At 37.4% G+C, this 15,630-nt stretch overlaps 1 protein-coding gene across 4 annotated transcripts in view; it reads right to left on the bottom strand.

The window, feature by feature from the left end:
• The window catches only part of zgc:158766 (uncharacterized protein LOC100009641 homolog), a 93,925-nt gene that overhangs the window by 72,282 nt on the left and 6,013 nt on the right, over positions 1 to 15,630 (bottom strand). For 3 of the 4 annotated variants that reach the window (XM_067447873.1, XM_067447875.1, XM_067447877.1), the window contains exon 1: positions 12,761 to 12,913. The exons of the other annotated variant lie outside the window; for it this stretch is intronic. The gene's annotated coding sequence lies outside the window, so the exon portion shown is untranslated. Of the gene's footprint in view, positions 1 to 12,760; positions 12,914 to 15,630 lie in introns of those variants that run through there. 4 annotated transcript variants of the gene reach the window in all.

The following is a 15,630-nucleotide window of genomic DNA, read 5'->3' as shown; positions in this document are numbered from 1 at the left end:
CCATTCAAAAGTTTGGGTTTCAGTTTATTATTTAAATGAATACTTTTATTCAGCAAGAATGCATTACATTTATTAAAAGTGACAGTAAAGACATTTTGGGCTGGATTTGCTCCAGCACAACCCCTCTTTTGGCATATAAAATACTGTCAGGATTTACTTAAGACATTCACACACATAAAAAATAAAAAAAGTACTGAAAAGGCATGGACAGGGTTATTTTTACGGCTGACCTTGTTGCATATGCATTTGTAGGAGTTTCCCTTTCAGGCAGTGTTTATGGGCGGAGAGTATTTAAATGAACCATGCAAGACGACTTACTAAGGTTTGCACACGTCTCTTTTTCCTGGTGTTTGCGCCATTATTTACCGCTCAAAAATTTCTATTTCAAATAAATGCTGTTCTTTTTCTATTCATCAATAGTTAAAGGCACAATATGTAAGATTTTTTGGATTAAAATATCAAAAAACCACTAGAACAATATATTTTGTTGACTTGTTTTCTTGAATTATCCCAAATGTTTCCAAGAATGTTTAAATCCAGAGAAATAAGCAATTTTTACCAGGACACGGACCGTGTCTGTGCGTCTTCTTTCAATGACATCATACCCTTCACTGTCAGAAAAAAAGGTACATTTCTGTCCCTGGGGCTGTACCCTAAGGTACAAAACCGAAAAGGTACTAATATGTACCTTTAAGGTACTAATTTGCACTCTTAAAGTTCTGATAGGTACCTTTTAAGGTACTAACATGTACCATTTAGGGGTGAGTAAGGTACAAAGATGTACCTTTTCACTTTTGTACCTTAGGGTACCGCCCCAGTGACAGCACTGTACCTTTTTTTCTGACAGTGTTGTTAATCTCAAATTCTGGCTTTCTTCTGTTGAATCCATGGAAACACCAAAAATACTTTAATCAATCAATCAATCAATCAATCAACTTTATTTATATAGCGCTTTTACAATCACGATTGTGTCAAAGCAGCTTCACAGTGTCAAACAGGATAATATTGCGACAAAATTAGATTTGGCTGTACAGTCGTACTGGAGAAAACAGTAATGTTATCAGCTTAGTTTAATTTATCTTATTACACGGCTCTGTGAAATACTTGATTCTGATTGGTCAATCGCGCATTCCAGCGGTACGTTATTTCCAGATAACACCCGCTCATACGGGTACTACGAGTTACTTGACCGGTACTACTTCTATGCTTAACGCTGGCGCCATCTTGTGGCTTAAACAGCCGGTTACAATGGAAGACTTCAAGGCAGGTTTCCTTTATAATGTTTTTAATATAGATATTTTTCTTACACAAACGCATCGATTCGAATCAGAAGGCTCTATTAACCCATCGGAGCCGTGTGGAGCATGTTACTGCTAGGCTACTGCTTGGATTAACGTTAGCCTGGACTTTTTAAATATAACTCCGATTGTATTTGTCTGAAAGAAGAATGTCATAAACACCTATAATGATTTGAGGGTGAGTAAATCATAGACTTGGATTCATTTTTGGGTGAACTAACCCTTTCAGCATTCATTTTCAACATTTAGCAGCAATAGATAAAGGCTTAAAGCAGGTTGGAACTTTTTTTCTTCGCGGAAGCTTTGCGTAAGAACTAATAAAATATTTAATCTCAAGACAATATTTTGTGTCTAATAATTAGAATAGAATAGTAGCCGTGTAATAAGCGGGATAATGTACACCCAGCCGGTTGTTATCGCAGAATAAACCCCTTCAGAGTGATGCAAGACCCCTCCGCTCCGCTTCGTGTCTGAATAAATAGAAAATAAAAGTAAATAAAATTATGCTGACTGAATCAAACTGACGAATAAGGTGTTGGAACAGGGAATCCATGTATGGCCCACAGATGCTGCCTGTCATTGACTTACATAAGCATCACTTCCAGTTCCGTGGACCCATCACGGAATTTTCGGCGATTCCATGAAACTACCACAGATTTTTGAGTTAAGTCCGTGTTCCTTTCACGGAATTCTGTGAGATCAGGTTGTTTATTAGACAGGAGAGCAACTGTTTGGAGACATTCATGGACGGAAAACGAATCATTGTTCTACAGCTCAACACATTTAGTCTTATTGTTTACATCTCGTTTTTATGACGTGTACCATGTTTTACCAGGCCTAATATCGATCTCTTACTGCAGTGTGAACAAGTGTCTCATAGCAGCGGCTGAGTGAACACACAGAGTAGCATTATAACACAACTTTCAACACTCAATAATGTATTTAATGTGATAAAACAGCGCTGTGTTACCCCACAAACACGAGCGGAAGAAGCAGAAGCAGCGACTGCAGCTGAATAAAAGCTCCGCGAAATCCAGACGTCATCAAGCTAAGCCTTTGTTTTGAATAAGTGACAGCTAGTGGCGGAAAATGACATTGCTGCTTTAATCCTGAAACAAATGCTTCACAGTGTCTACAATAGTATTAAGCAGTACAATGGTTTTCAACGCTGATTGGTGAGCAGAAGAGACTTATCTTCTGCTTTATAAAAAAATCTTATCAACCCCAAGCTTTTGAACAGTTGTCTGAACAGGGAACACACACATGGCAGCCTGTCCTCACTGAGCCCAGATGAGACCAGATGTCAGGCTGTATTGTCACAGATTACAGGAAACAGTCAGCAAACACCCGCAGGTGTGCATTCCACACAAAGACAAAACTAGACAAAACTCCTCCTTCATATCAATAAAAACCTGTCTGAGCTTTAAAGATTAGAGACCACCAGTCAGTAGCGTAATGGACTACTTCACCCAAAAACTGAAAACTGTGTCATTATTTACTCACCCTCATGTCACTGAATTTTCACTTCAGTAACCACCACTTCTGTACAGAAGCCAACAATAGCATCATATCAGACCTCATATTACGACCTGTGCGCTGAATATTTCAGGTCTGTGACAAAATGCATGTTAATATACACTAGAAAAAATTTGTTTCAACTTTAAAAAGTATGTGTTCGAGACTTGAGCTGCCTTAAAATTTTAAGTTTAGTCCATTTGAAATGTGAAGTTGTACAACTTAAATATTTGAGTTGACTAAACTTAAAATTAAACTAAACTTTTTTTTATTCAAAAAAATGTTTGTTATTCACTCAAAATCTCCCCTCTGCAAATCCCATTCTGTTCCACATTCAAACAAAGACTAGAACAAGTTGCAATGACATCAGACATAAAGTATGAATTCTACAAAGGATGAGTGAATAATGATATAATTTTCATTTTTGGATGAACTACTCCTTTTAAACTTAAATTTAAGATTTATTTATTTGAATTGCACATAAAAGTTTCATGCATTTGGATTACAGTTTTAACATAAACTAATAATTTGAATGTGATATTTGTCAGTCATACTTGAAACATGAAACAGATTTCTATATTAGTACTGAACTGATTGTGATTTGTGTTTTCATTTCTTTCTATCTCATAAATCGTAACTGAGTATTTTTTTGTTCCACATTAACACCAATTCATACTTTTTTAACTGAATAAAATAAATAGATTCATACTGATTCGAAGCAATTTGAAAATGCAGGATTATTTAAATAAAGTCAAATAGGCAAATTTGCCATGATTGCCGAAATATAACCTGTTTTATTCATAAATGACCAGGCCTTGAAATTTGAGTGTAATACTCCTTTGACCGTGAGATAATTTGTTAATGAACAGGGGTGACATACTGTGTTACGTCCAGGTACGGTCTACAAAAGCTGAGAAGGAAGAGAAGCTAATGGCAGCTGTATATCAAACACCTGGATTGTTAGGCTTAGGGTTAGTCGAGTCTTTAATTTACTGAGGAAAGGACAAAAATTACAGGCCAATGCAAGAAGAATTTATGCAGGACAAACTTGCTAAAGGCTTTCAAACATTCACAGCATGTGAGTCAGCGATGGGTGAATGAACAGGTAGATTTCCAGACGGACAGCAGAGCTTCAGTTCCACCTTCAAATGAGAAAGACTGTAAATATCTCAGATGGGCGTTTTCTTCAGGTCAGAGAAAATGTCAGTGAGGTTTGGAGCAATTTAGAGAAGCGGTAGACGGCGTGACTCATCTGCTGACCTATATACAAAGTTCAAGCTAAACTACATTTGACCAAAACTCAAATATCACCTTTCTCTCTTATTAAGGACACATAGAAAAAGAAACTACATTTGACATGATGCAAAACCAATACTATAGAGTGACAAACACGTCATAGTTCAAATCACTGTGTGCACTAGTAAAATAAAAAATGATTCAAAAAATGATCACAAAACAAAACAAAAGAAGTATCAACTTTCTCTCAGATTTGATAAAGGGAAATAAATGGTAAATGGACTGCATTTACATATAAAAAGACCAGATAGGACTAGATAGATTTGACTACATTTGGCATTTTCAGAAGAAAAACTAAAAGGGTGATGTTTGCTCAAATCAATATAGGCTTTAGTAAAAGTCATGCTTCAGGAATGATCAAAACCATAAAACAGCTGATCCTTTACCTTTCTCAAATATTTCTGATAAAGGACAAATAAAAAAGATTTTCTATTGTAAAATTTGAAGCTAGGGTGTCGTGTTTGTTCAGATCACTTTGCAGACTACTAAAAATGATGCTTAAAAATAATCAAAACCTTGTGGACATTATTTTCTTTTAAAAATGTTACTAGGGATATCACTAGCTTAAAGCCGCACTTGGCTACTTTTGCTCTCGGGGTCCCCCTACAGTTGGGAAAAAATAATGTCCTCAACTACTGTCGTAAGCTCTGTAATCCTACAACAGGGGTTTGCCATCGCTCATGCATTTGTTGACATGACAACCCTAATAGCCCTGAACTAGTGATGCGCGGGTCGTCTCATAACCCGCGGACCCCGTATGTCTATTTAATGGTCGCGGGTGCGCGGCGGGTTGTAAAAATATATACAGTGGTGCGGTACGGGCCCAATAACTTCATAAAAGCGGCCCGCGGGTCGGTGCAGCACTAACAGTTCCCCTGAACACTGCAGGAGGAGTTCTTCTGGCGTCGCATGTGAAATGTCTTCATCCCAGGTAACGTTACAGTCAGTGGCATATGTTTCAGCATGTCATATGAATAAAATTTCATGGGTTTTATTTTTTTCAAACGCCAAATAATCACGATGCTCACGTTTACAAGCCAGCGTCATTATAGTAGTCTATTGGTTACCGTTTTACAGAATCTATATGATACTTCAGTTCAATGTTTGAGTGGTAGCTCACCATAACAAGCAGGACAGCATCGGTCGGCCACGCCTCCTTCAGCTCACACCGACGAGCAAACGCTGGTCACATGTTGATCCTCGTCCTGCCTTTAATCCCATCACTTTCTCGTTTCCTCTTATTGCTTTCCTCCAACAAAACCTTTTCTTTCTTATTTGTCTCTGCTGCTTCGGACATGACTATATTATCCGACGAACAAAGTTGGGCTCGCACGTCCGAATTTAAGGAAGTGTGTGTGTTGGTGGAAGTGACGTATATGCCGTAAAGCAGTCGAATTTTGTTGTTCTTTTTTTTTCTCGGGTTACTACCCGAAACCCGAAGTTTAAAAGTACGATTAAAAACGATACAGACCCCATCAGGCTATGGCAGACGTGTCATTCAACCTATTGTAAGTCGATTTATCATCACAAGAGTCTTAAAAAATATATTATGAAGGTTGAAAAGTTACCTAGTGCTGCTTTAAGGGACTTTTTTATTGGTTCTTGATAGACGTGTTTGACCATTGCACTCGCACCTCAAGTGTTTTGCAGTGTCTCATGCATGACATGCCTTTCTAAAAGTGTTGAAATGACAGAAATTACAGTATTAAATAAAACGATTTGCTCAGTTATCATTGTGTCAAAAAAACAGAAATAAAATGATCAGTTCTGCATATTGGTTACTGGGTACTGGTATTAGTTACAAAAAATCTAATTTCCTTTTAACTGCTTGCAAAAATGAGTTGTGTGTGAATAGGTCCAAGGACTGTCACCTGACTTTGTTTCAGATTGAAATATTCAAAAGCATGAAAGGAATTATATTTCCACTTGTGTAAGTTGGGAGATAATTGAAGAGCTTTTCAGGAAACCAGCCCCTTGTCGTTTCCAGTAAAGCCTCAGAAATGAGCGAGAGGCCTGAGACACAACACACTCCCTTGAGTTCATCCTGTATCGCAACATAAAGGCAAGAGGAGTAAATGGACACCCGTAGGGAGGGATGCGTAGGGAAGATTGAGCACGTGGGCGAGGTACTTCCTGTTTTCATTTGGGTTAATTATACTCCTCTCCAGAGGATGGTTCATATCTCAAGAGAAGTTCTTCAGGACTGAGGCACGAGCAGCACTGCTAATGCAACCAAACATACACAAAATAATCAGAGACACAAACCTCCCTCTTATAAATGATAATCCACATGCTTTTGAACTGATGGAATATATGCATTGAATGCAATGAAGAAGAAAAAACATCTGCCAAATGCAAAAATGTAAAAGTTATGATGATTGTAGTGTAAGTGATGTCAAACGGACAACCGCCATCAAGTCTGCATTTACTTAATCAAAAATACAGTAAAAACTGTAATATTATTACCATTTAAAATAACTGTTTTCCATGTAAATACTAGTTTATTTATTTCTGTGATGCAAAGCTGAATTTTCAGCATCATTATTCCAGTCTTCGGTGTCATCCTTCAGACACCATTTTAATATGCTGATTTGCTGCAACCAAACAAAACTTTACAAACGTGATAATCAAAAATTAGGGGTACAATGTCACATAATGTCTGTCCGTACGTAAACTCAATCATTTGTACAGTTATCTCTGTAATGGCTCTTTCCTGTTTGGTAAAGTGTTTGGATGCCTAAGCTGTAGAGTTTGGTCTTTTTGTGCAAAGATGCCAAAAATACCCTTGATACGTCAACAACCTCTGAGGGTTTACAATTAAGAGAGAGTCAGTTTTAACAGGCTTAAAGGTGAAGTGTGTCATTTCTTTTTCATGTTAAAATACTTTGTTGTGTGCCAGTTTTATAAGCAGAAACTATAAGTATATTTTTTGTTGGTTTAGACTGCAAAATGAATAAAGAGGTGGTTGATTATGATTTCACTCTTTTTGCTTTAGCATCCAGCAAAATAAATAACAAGTAAGTGACATTAGATTGACACTGTCCAACAGTCTAAATTACATTAGACGCTGCTCTCGTATGCAGTCAGACTGGACATTTATGAAACATTCAAGGCTTTTCGGTGAGTCACACACGTTTGCGCTGGTGTCATATTCTCTCTGCTTGATCGTTAAAGGGATACTTCACCTCTTTTTCATATTAAACTATGTTCTTCCCTTAATTAAGATGAGTGGATGCATCCCTCTCTCGTCTGAGTGCGTGCAGTTCATCTCTCTGACGTGCGGTGATGATCTGATAGCATTTAGCTTAGCCCACTAAGCCCAGTTCATTCACTATGGTACCAAACAGAGATCAAGTTAGAAGCGACCAAACACCTCCACGTTTCCCATATTTAAATACAGTTACACGAATAGTTAAACAACCTAGTATGGTGACATAAAATAAAAAGTGGCACTTTTCTAAGCGGATTAAAAAGGAGAACTATAATGTATGGCGGAATAGCACTTTTTGGTACCATAGTGAATGAACTGGGCTTAGTGTGCTAAGCTAAATGCTATCAGATCGTCACCGCGCGTCAGAGAGATTAAGTTCAAGCACTCAACTCGTCTTAGTTAAGGGAAAAACATAGTTTAATATGAAAAAGCTGTGAAGTATCCCTTTAATATTTATATCATGTGATCTGAGAATAGTACGTCAAAAATGTGTTTCTGCTGAGTAGTGCACCATATTTTCCACTAGCCAGACTAATAAACAAACACAGACCGGAAGTTAACTTCGGTTCAGGCGCGTAACCGTGGCAACGGATATGCGTCCGTTGAAACTCTCTATAGTAGGGAAGCATTTTATTTCGGATGCAGCCATAGACTTTGGGACAGGACTATCAGATTGTCTGATCAATGATGGGAAACCTGTTTGAAAACAGTCACTAAGTCGAGGCACAAATCCGTGGCTGTGTCCAAAACCTGAAAAATGCAGTTTGGTGGATTCAGTCCCTAGAAAATATGTATTATAAGTTACCTCTAAAGCTCTAAGATCTTATGATAAATATTATCTTTATCATTGTGGCGAGGTGAACGAGCGAGAGACATGGGAGGAGCGAGTGAGACCGGGGACGGGATTGCGAAAGAGTGTCACCTGCGAGTCACACCAGTCTCGAGTCCTCTCACGAGAGAGATCGGAGTCATATAAGGACGAGCGACACCAGTCAAGGACGAGAGAGGACCAGGCCTGGACTTTACGTTGAGTTTTGTTTATGTTTTGTTATGTGTGTGTGGGCAGTCGCCCGTACGGGGCTGCCCGCGGTTGACTTTCGTTTCATTTATTTAATTAAAGTTGTTGAACGTACACGCCTCCTTCCTTCCCATCTACGAACGTTATTACAATCATCATCTTTGGAAGACTGTCTGAAACTGGTTTCACCTCCATTTAAATACATGCCAGTGAATTCACAAATAAACTGAATGGGAAAGCAGACTGTGAAAACCTCTAGTGGTGACCAAGAATATTTAATATAAAAGTTAATGAGGGGCATTAGATATTATCTAATGACTCAGCAATGCTTTCTAAGCTTTTTCACACAAAAAAACAGCCGAATCTACAAACACACCGGCACCAAAAACTAGCACTCAAGTGGAAAATTCTACCTCAAATTGCACACAAAAACTTGCGTAGGGTTAGTCTGATGTTTACATGCATATTCCCCCATTCTAAGCCTGAGGCCTTGCCCTGGGTCATTTACATGACACCTTTTCTAGCTACTAAAAACTGAAAACTTTTGAATGTGTTTTTGGTCGTTCATTTACACGACAATGATGTTTTGGGGGCCTGAAAACGCAAAATATTGAAAACAGCTTTCGAAGTGCACGTTTTTTGAAAACAATACCGTTATCATCTCCATACAAAACACAAATCTGTGTGTGTCGTCATGCACATGCATATCGTGTTTAGTCGGTGCGTAGTTTCTTTACAAAGTGACATCGCCATCTACTGGCCTGGCAGCAGAAAGTCTTTTCCATGGATCCGTCTAAACAAGGATCGTTTTGACAATGTTGTCATCTGTACATAAAAAAGCAAAGGAAAAACTTTTGTTTTAGTACATCACTGTTGTGTAAATGTACTAAAAAGTTTTCGTTTTTCCTCTATGTTTTGGCTTTCCATCCAAACTGAGACGGCATTTTTGTCCAGTGAAAACTGAGCTTTCTGAAAATACGCTCTTAAAGTAGATACATTTGAAAACGCTGCTTTTGCGTTGTAGTGTGGACTGTAAAAACCCTGAAGGTATTTGATATCGATGACGCATGTTTAGTCATGTGATGACTGATTTTAAAACCGGTATTGTGCCTATTATGTGCTGTTCAGTTTCACACGTTGCTAAAGATTTGTTTCTTTGTGCACTCTTCATATCGCAGTCCTGCAATTGAAAGATGACAGAAAATTGACTCCTCCGGCAAAACGTGGGCAGCTGCGTTTTAGACCAAACATATAACAGTGACTGAGTGCAACCAGAACTTTTTTACTTTTTTTTTTTGTTGTTGAACATTTTGTATTGAAAATGCCTTTTTCAAATGTATCTGGATTAATGTCGACGTATAGCCTGAAGCGCATTAGTATTCTAGTTGCACTGTATAAGAGCAAGAGGAGGTGGGTGAAGAAAAGCAGCCCATCATCGTGTGTCAGCGCCTGCATGGGACGCCAATCCACTTCTAACTGAACATTGCTAAGCAACTGCTTGAAGAAACAGAGAATTTGTACTGTGTTTGGGTGAAAAAAGTTGCAAAGAGGTTCTTGAAACTCATGAAAGCTTATTTCATGCATTGCTTTTTATCAGCTGCATGTCCAAATTGGTCACTTAGCAAAGTTTCTTACTGCTTTCAGATGTTGGTTTGGAAGTAAAAATACATGCAGAACACAATAAATAAGCAAATAAATGAAGCAGCTTCAGCAGAGAGGAAGAGTATCAGTGAATACTGAATTTGCAAAGCGTTACGTCAATGTGAACAGCTATCAAATGCTGAAGCTGTCTGTAATGTGTCGCTGCAAACGAAGAGCGTAACTAAGAAGACCACACACACATAAGATGTAATCTACATTAACACAGCAATAAAATTCCCCCACATCAATGATCACTAAAAGGGTTATAACAATGATGTGAAATGCAACATGAATAGCTGATCTACAACATCTGCATTTAATGCGCTGTGAGATATGCAGCCATCAATCACTCACTTAACAAGCACTTATAACACATGGCAGCAGTTATCCCTCGCTGAACGACACACCAGGAACTGGACAGAAGTCAGCATAACTTGCATTACAACTCTTGATACACTTTAAGTACCAATAATGAACCAATATACTGATTAATCTGCCAACATTTGCCCTTTTTTAAATAACACTGACAAACATGGTGGTTTAAGTACCAAAATCGATCAGTATCAACTTCAACCAAAATGCAAAATTGTGTAGAAAATGTGTCAAATCCATGCATCTCCAAATATAAGCATTGCCTATTAATAGTTGATATGGCCATTCAAAGTCATCCAATAATAACTGATAATTGTGTCAAAAATTAAACACTGCAGTCAGACAAATCTAGGCAAAACAGGTCACATGACAAGAACCAGAACCCATCAGGCTAAGCATAAGCAAACAGGGACAAATGCCACTTTTATGCGCAAATGTCCTTTCCTTTGACTCTCTTCTGTGGTTTTATTCATCCTACATACTCCTGACGCTCCTCAAATACACCGGTCAAGATGCAGAGCGAGGGAAAATCGTACCTGATTCAATTAGACTCAAATTAGTGGCGAAAGAAAAAGTTGCCCTGTTTTGTTTGGAAGTCCCGCTTCAAAATTAGTGAACCGTTTTCCCTGTGGATTCAACTCAAGAGGCTTGGAGCTTAATCAAGTGGAAATTGGGGATAGACAGTGGGGGTAGAAGGGCAGAATGAGGCAATTGTTCAACTCGCTCTTTGATGTCAATGCAATGAGCCCCAACAAAAATACACAGGCGCAACCAAGCTGCTGCTCACAAGTTGAGAAAAATTCAACATAAACGAATCACGTGCATGACCGCTTGTGTGATTAAAAGGATAATGCGGGCTATATGTACAAACAAATCCCAAACATCACGCCTCGGTCGCCGTCCAGCAGTGCATCAGCACTGTAAATGGATTCTCCTCTCTTCAGACAGGCCATTATGAGGCAGATGTATGTATTGTTATATCTAATCTGTTCTTTTTCTACGTAATTCTCCCTTCAGCATCTCAGAAAGAACGCAGACAAACTCCCAGCGCCTCTATTGTGTTGCAGATCTTTTCTCATGCATGAGTCAGGGCTGCAGATAATCACATTTTCCTAAGAAAGGCTTAGTCGTGCAAAGTAGCACAAGTGTCTCTATAAGAGCAACGAGATGCATTAACAGGACCTGCAGCGTAACATCTTCAGCAAGAGTGCTCTGGGAACGAGTGTAGTCGATATCACTGATGCGGATGTCTAGAGAGAGCAGGTGGTCATTCCAATAGATACAGAAATACAGTCCTGGTCAAAAGTTTGGAAACATTACTATTTTTTTATGTTTTTGAAAGACGTCTTTTATGCTGTATTCGTTCGATCAAAAATACAGTAATATTATTACAATTTAAAATCATGGGTTTCTATTTTGATATACTTTAAAATGTAATTTATTCTTGTGATCAAAGCTGAGTTTTCAGCATCATTCCTCCAGTCTTCAGTGTCACATGATCCTTCAGAAATCATTCTAATATGAGGATTTATTATTTATGTTGGAAACAGTTAAACTGCTTAATAATTTTTACAACCTGTGATACTTTTTGTCTGGATTCTTTGATGAGTTAAGAAAAAAGTTAAAACGAAGTTAAAAATAACAGATTTATATTGTTAGAAAAGATTTCTAATTTGAACAAATGCTGTTCTTTTTTTATTTTATTCATAAAAGAATCCTGAAAAAGTTATCACAGGATCCAAAAACATATAAGCAACTTAACTGTTTCCAACATTGATAATAAATCCTCATATCAGAATGATTTCTGAAGGATCATATGACACTGAAGACTGGAGGAATGATGCTGAAAATTCAGCTTTGATCACAGGAATACATTTACATGTTTTAAAGTATATTAAAATAGAAAAAACATTATTTTAAATTGTAATAATATTTCGCCAAATAACTGTTTTTTCTGTAATTTTCATTAAAAAGCAGTTTTTGACATGACACTGTATATGTAGCATAAAACATCCACACAAAACTTTAGCAACAAAGGGAAGAAAAAAAACGTCCACCATGCAGCAAGGTTTTGGGACTGACCTCAGGCATCTCTCCAATCAGGCATTTCAAGATATCATCAGATTAATCAGCCTGAACAATATATAACCATAAAATATAACCATGTCAGTTCAAATCAAGCTCTTTCCCAAAATGCATGTGTATGTTATGGTACAACAAAGAAAGTTGCCCTGCTAAAATAATCCTTCAAACCAGCATTAGATGATTTGGCTGGTCCTTAGGTTTCAGCAAACCATCTTTTTATTATTATTATTTATTTATGATGTTGCATGCTTTATTGTCACCTCAGGCCCTCGTTGCACAGTCCATGTTGAGTTATCCAGAGGCAGAATGTAAGATATCTCTTACCTTCTCCATGTGGCGTGCAAGTGCAGAGCAGAGATGCGTCGCGTCGCGTCAGTTCCGCGCGTCTCCGTCGCGCTGCGCGTCTGAGCGCCGATGCAGGAATGCGGGTGACCGTGTGAAAGTGGCAACGCTTAACTGGCATTATTTTCTAACTTCCACCCACTCCGAATGGAAGCAGCCAGTTGTCAATGGCAGAGGAGGTTCTCTCGTACAGCACAAAGTAGGTACATTTGCATTTCTCCGACCCTCCCCTCGCTTTTCACGGGTGGCATTGTGTGGCTCGGTTGGGGTCCTTATTTGGCCCCCGATTAAATCCTCACTGGCCTGCGCTCAAAAAACGACTTATCACCAGTTATAGTCTGACACATCGCGTTAAGACCATATATATATATACATGCTCTTCTGAAATGTGCTGAATGAGTTTACAAAAAAGCTTTAGATGCTGTTACAAAAACGTTTTGGCGCAACAAGTGTCAAAGGAAAAAGGAAAAGACACTTGAGGCCCCATTTTGAGTTCCTCAGACTTGTCAGAGATCCTCAGATATCTTGTTGTATACTGACATCACATAACTTCATTATATATCTTTAGCTGCGGACAGTAGTGAAGTGTTTTTGTAACTTTCTACTCAATTTATTTATTTATTTTTTACTTTCTACTAAAAAAAAGTGTATGTTATCAGTGTTTTTCTTTGGAAAACTTTTACTTCACAACATTCCAAAGCTTAAAGTTTTACTTTTTACCGTACTACGTTTCTTAAATAAAACTTTTTTTTTAACCTTGAATACCTAAATTAATTACATTACAACTTTAAATTACTTTTACTTGGGTAAAAGTAAGAAAATACTACATGTTTAATGTAGCTAATTAAGTATTAAATGATATTCAATATGAAATGTAGTGCAGAAAAAAGAACAATGTTGTGAAGTCAAAGTTTTCCAAAGAGGAATACTGATGAAGTACATATAATTGAAAAATGTACTTGAGGAGAAAGTAAAAATACTCATCTCAAGCCTTTGCTTTATGACACTGACGACAGGCTTTACAGGTCTTCAGAAATGTAAGGGTTCTTCAGAGAAAGGAAGGTTTCCAGAAAATCCATGGAATTTCACACAACTCAGTATTAAACTCTGTAATTATACCCTTTATGCCATTTATAGATATATTTCTAAGGAAATCTATTTCTAAAAGGACAATGTTTTATGATGAGGTCATTAAACTGCGTGCATAATAAATAGGCCTATAGAGGAATTAGTCAAATGTTAATTTAGTTTTAGATAATATAGAAGTGTAGAATGTCAGCAAATCAGTTTAATAATTCATGTTTTATGCTATAGGCATACAAATCGGTTATTCCGATTACATTAAAATAATGCAGAATAATAATAGATTATATAAACTAAAGATGATTAAAAAATATCCAAATGAAGTTGATGTCCTAATTTTTAACTAAAAACATATTTTTCATATATATATATATATAATATTCACAATAAATAAAGCACAATAAGAAAAAAGGTCATTCAACTCTATGCATAAGAAATATAGACGAGATAGCAATATGTTCTTAAATAGTTTTAGATAAAACAGAAATATAGCATTTGACATGCTGCATAAAACACTTTGTTTAAAAATAAAATAATAATATAATATAAAAAGGAAAAAAAATGTTTTGTATATTTGTATGTTAGAAAAATATCTTACAAATATAATACAAACAATAAAATAATCATAAATCCCAATGCAAAAGGTTCCAATCTAGAGCTAATGTACCTATCTCGCCGCAGGGTGGCGCTGGAGCCCGCAGAATGTACAAGCACAGCATTCAAACCGATTCAAACCCAATTATGATTATCGCTCATTTATGTTCGATTCCCACGGAATAAATGACCAAATCATGTGTGTTGCTGATGAGAGCTGTGCTATTGCTTTACAAAGTATCCAGACCTGCTATTTTTTAACCAGTGCAAAATAAATAAATAAAAAACACAGACTTACATCGAAGGAGAGACTCGACCAAAATGTTATAGAAGCTTGAGGATGGATTTAGCAGCGTCCTGGAATTTAACCACCTGCAACTTCTTCATGCTAACGAGTGGGTTAACATGGATTAATTTACTACGTATATTTTCTTATTACAAAATCTAATCTGACAGAAATCCCTGAAATGTATAGGCAGGGCCGGTGCTAGCCATTTGGGTGCCCTAAGCACAAATGCTTGGCGGTGCCCCCCCCCCCCCCCCCACACACACAACACCCCACCACCCAACCCACCCTACCCTATCCTCCCCTCCCCAAACAAACACCCACCCACCAAAGAAATAACTACCATTCAGAATTTCTTATTTAGGTTCTCTTTACTTCCAAAATAACTGCTGCAAATGAATAATTGAAACTGAACAATGTAAACACAGAAAGTTAAAAGTGCAAAAAAAAGTTTTGTGTAAATAGAATAAGTCTATGAATTTTATAAAGTATGAATTTTAAAGTGCACGTTTTAAACTGCTAATAACCATGCATAACTGCAAAGTAGAAATTACTCAACAGAGGGACTACATCTCTATAAAGAGTCCATTCTGCTATTCTATAGAACTATATTAAACATTTTCACTACCATCAGTTGTCAGAGGCCCTACAGAGGCACACGTCTACATTTCCTAGCTGCAAAATCAGCTATCAGGTCATCATATGACAGTTTCTGAGCCACGTCCAAATTGATAACCACAAGACAAAATATTCAGGGATTCTACTGAAAACCAGAGGGAGTCTGGCACAGAGATTCACCTTTTTCTCGGCTAATTTGGTCTAGGCCTATGTTTTGAAGTACTTAAATTGTCTGGTTGTAATTGGTTGCAATCACTATGGCAGATCCAGT

Source organism: Pseudorasbora parva, chromosome 7 (genome assembly GCF_024679245.1).
Source record: "Pseudorasbora parva isolate DD20220531a chromosome 7, ASM2467924v1, whole genome shotgun sequence".
Taxonomy (NCBI): domain Eukaryota; kingdom Metazoa; phylum Chordata; class Actinopteri; order Cypriniformes; family Gobionidae; genus Pseudorasbora; species Pseudorasbora parva.
Note: the sequence above shows the minus strand (reverse complement) of the source record. Positions and strands in the feature narration are given on the sequence as shown.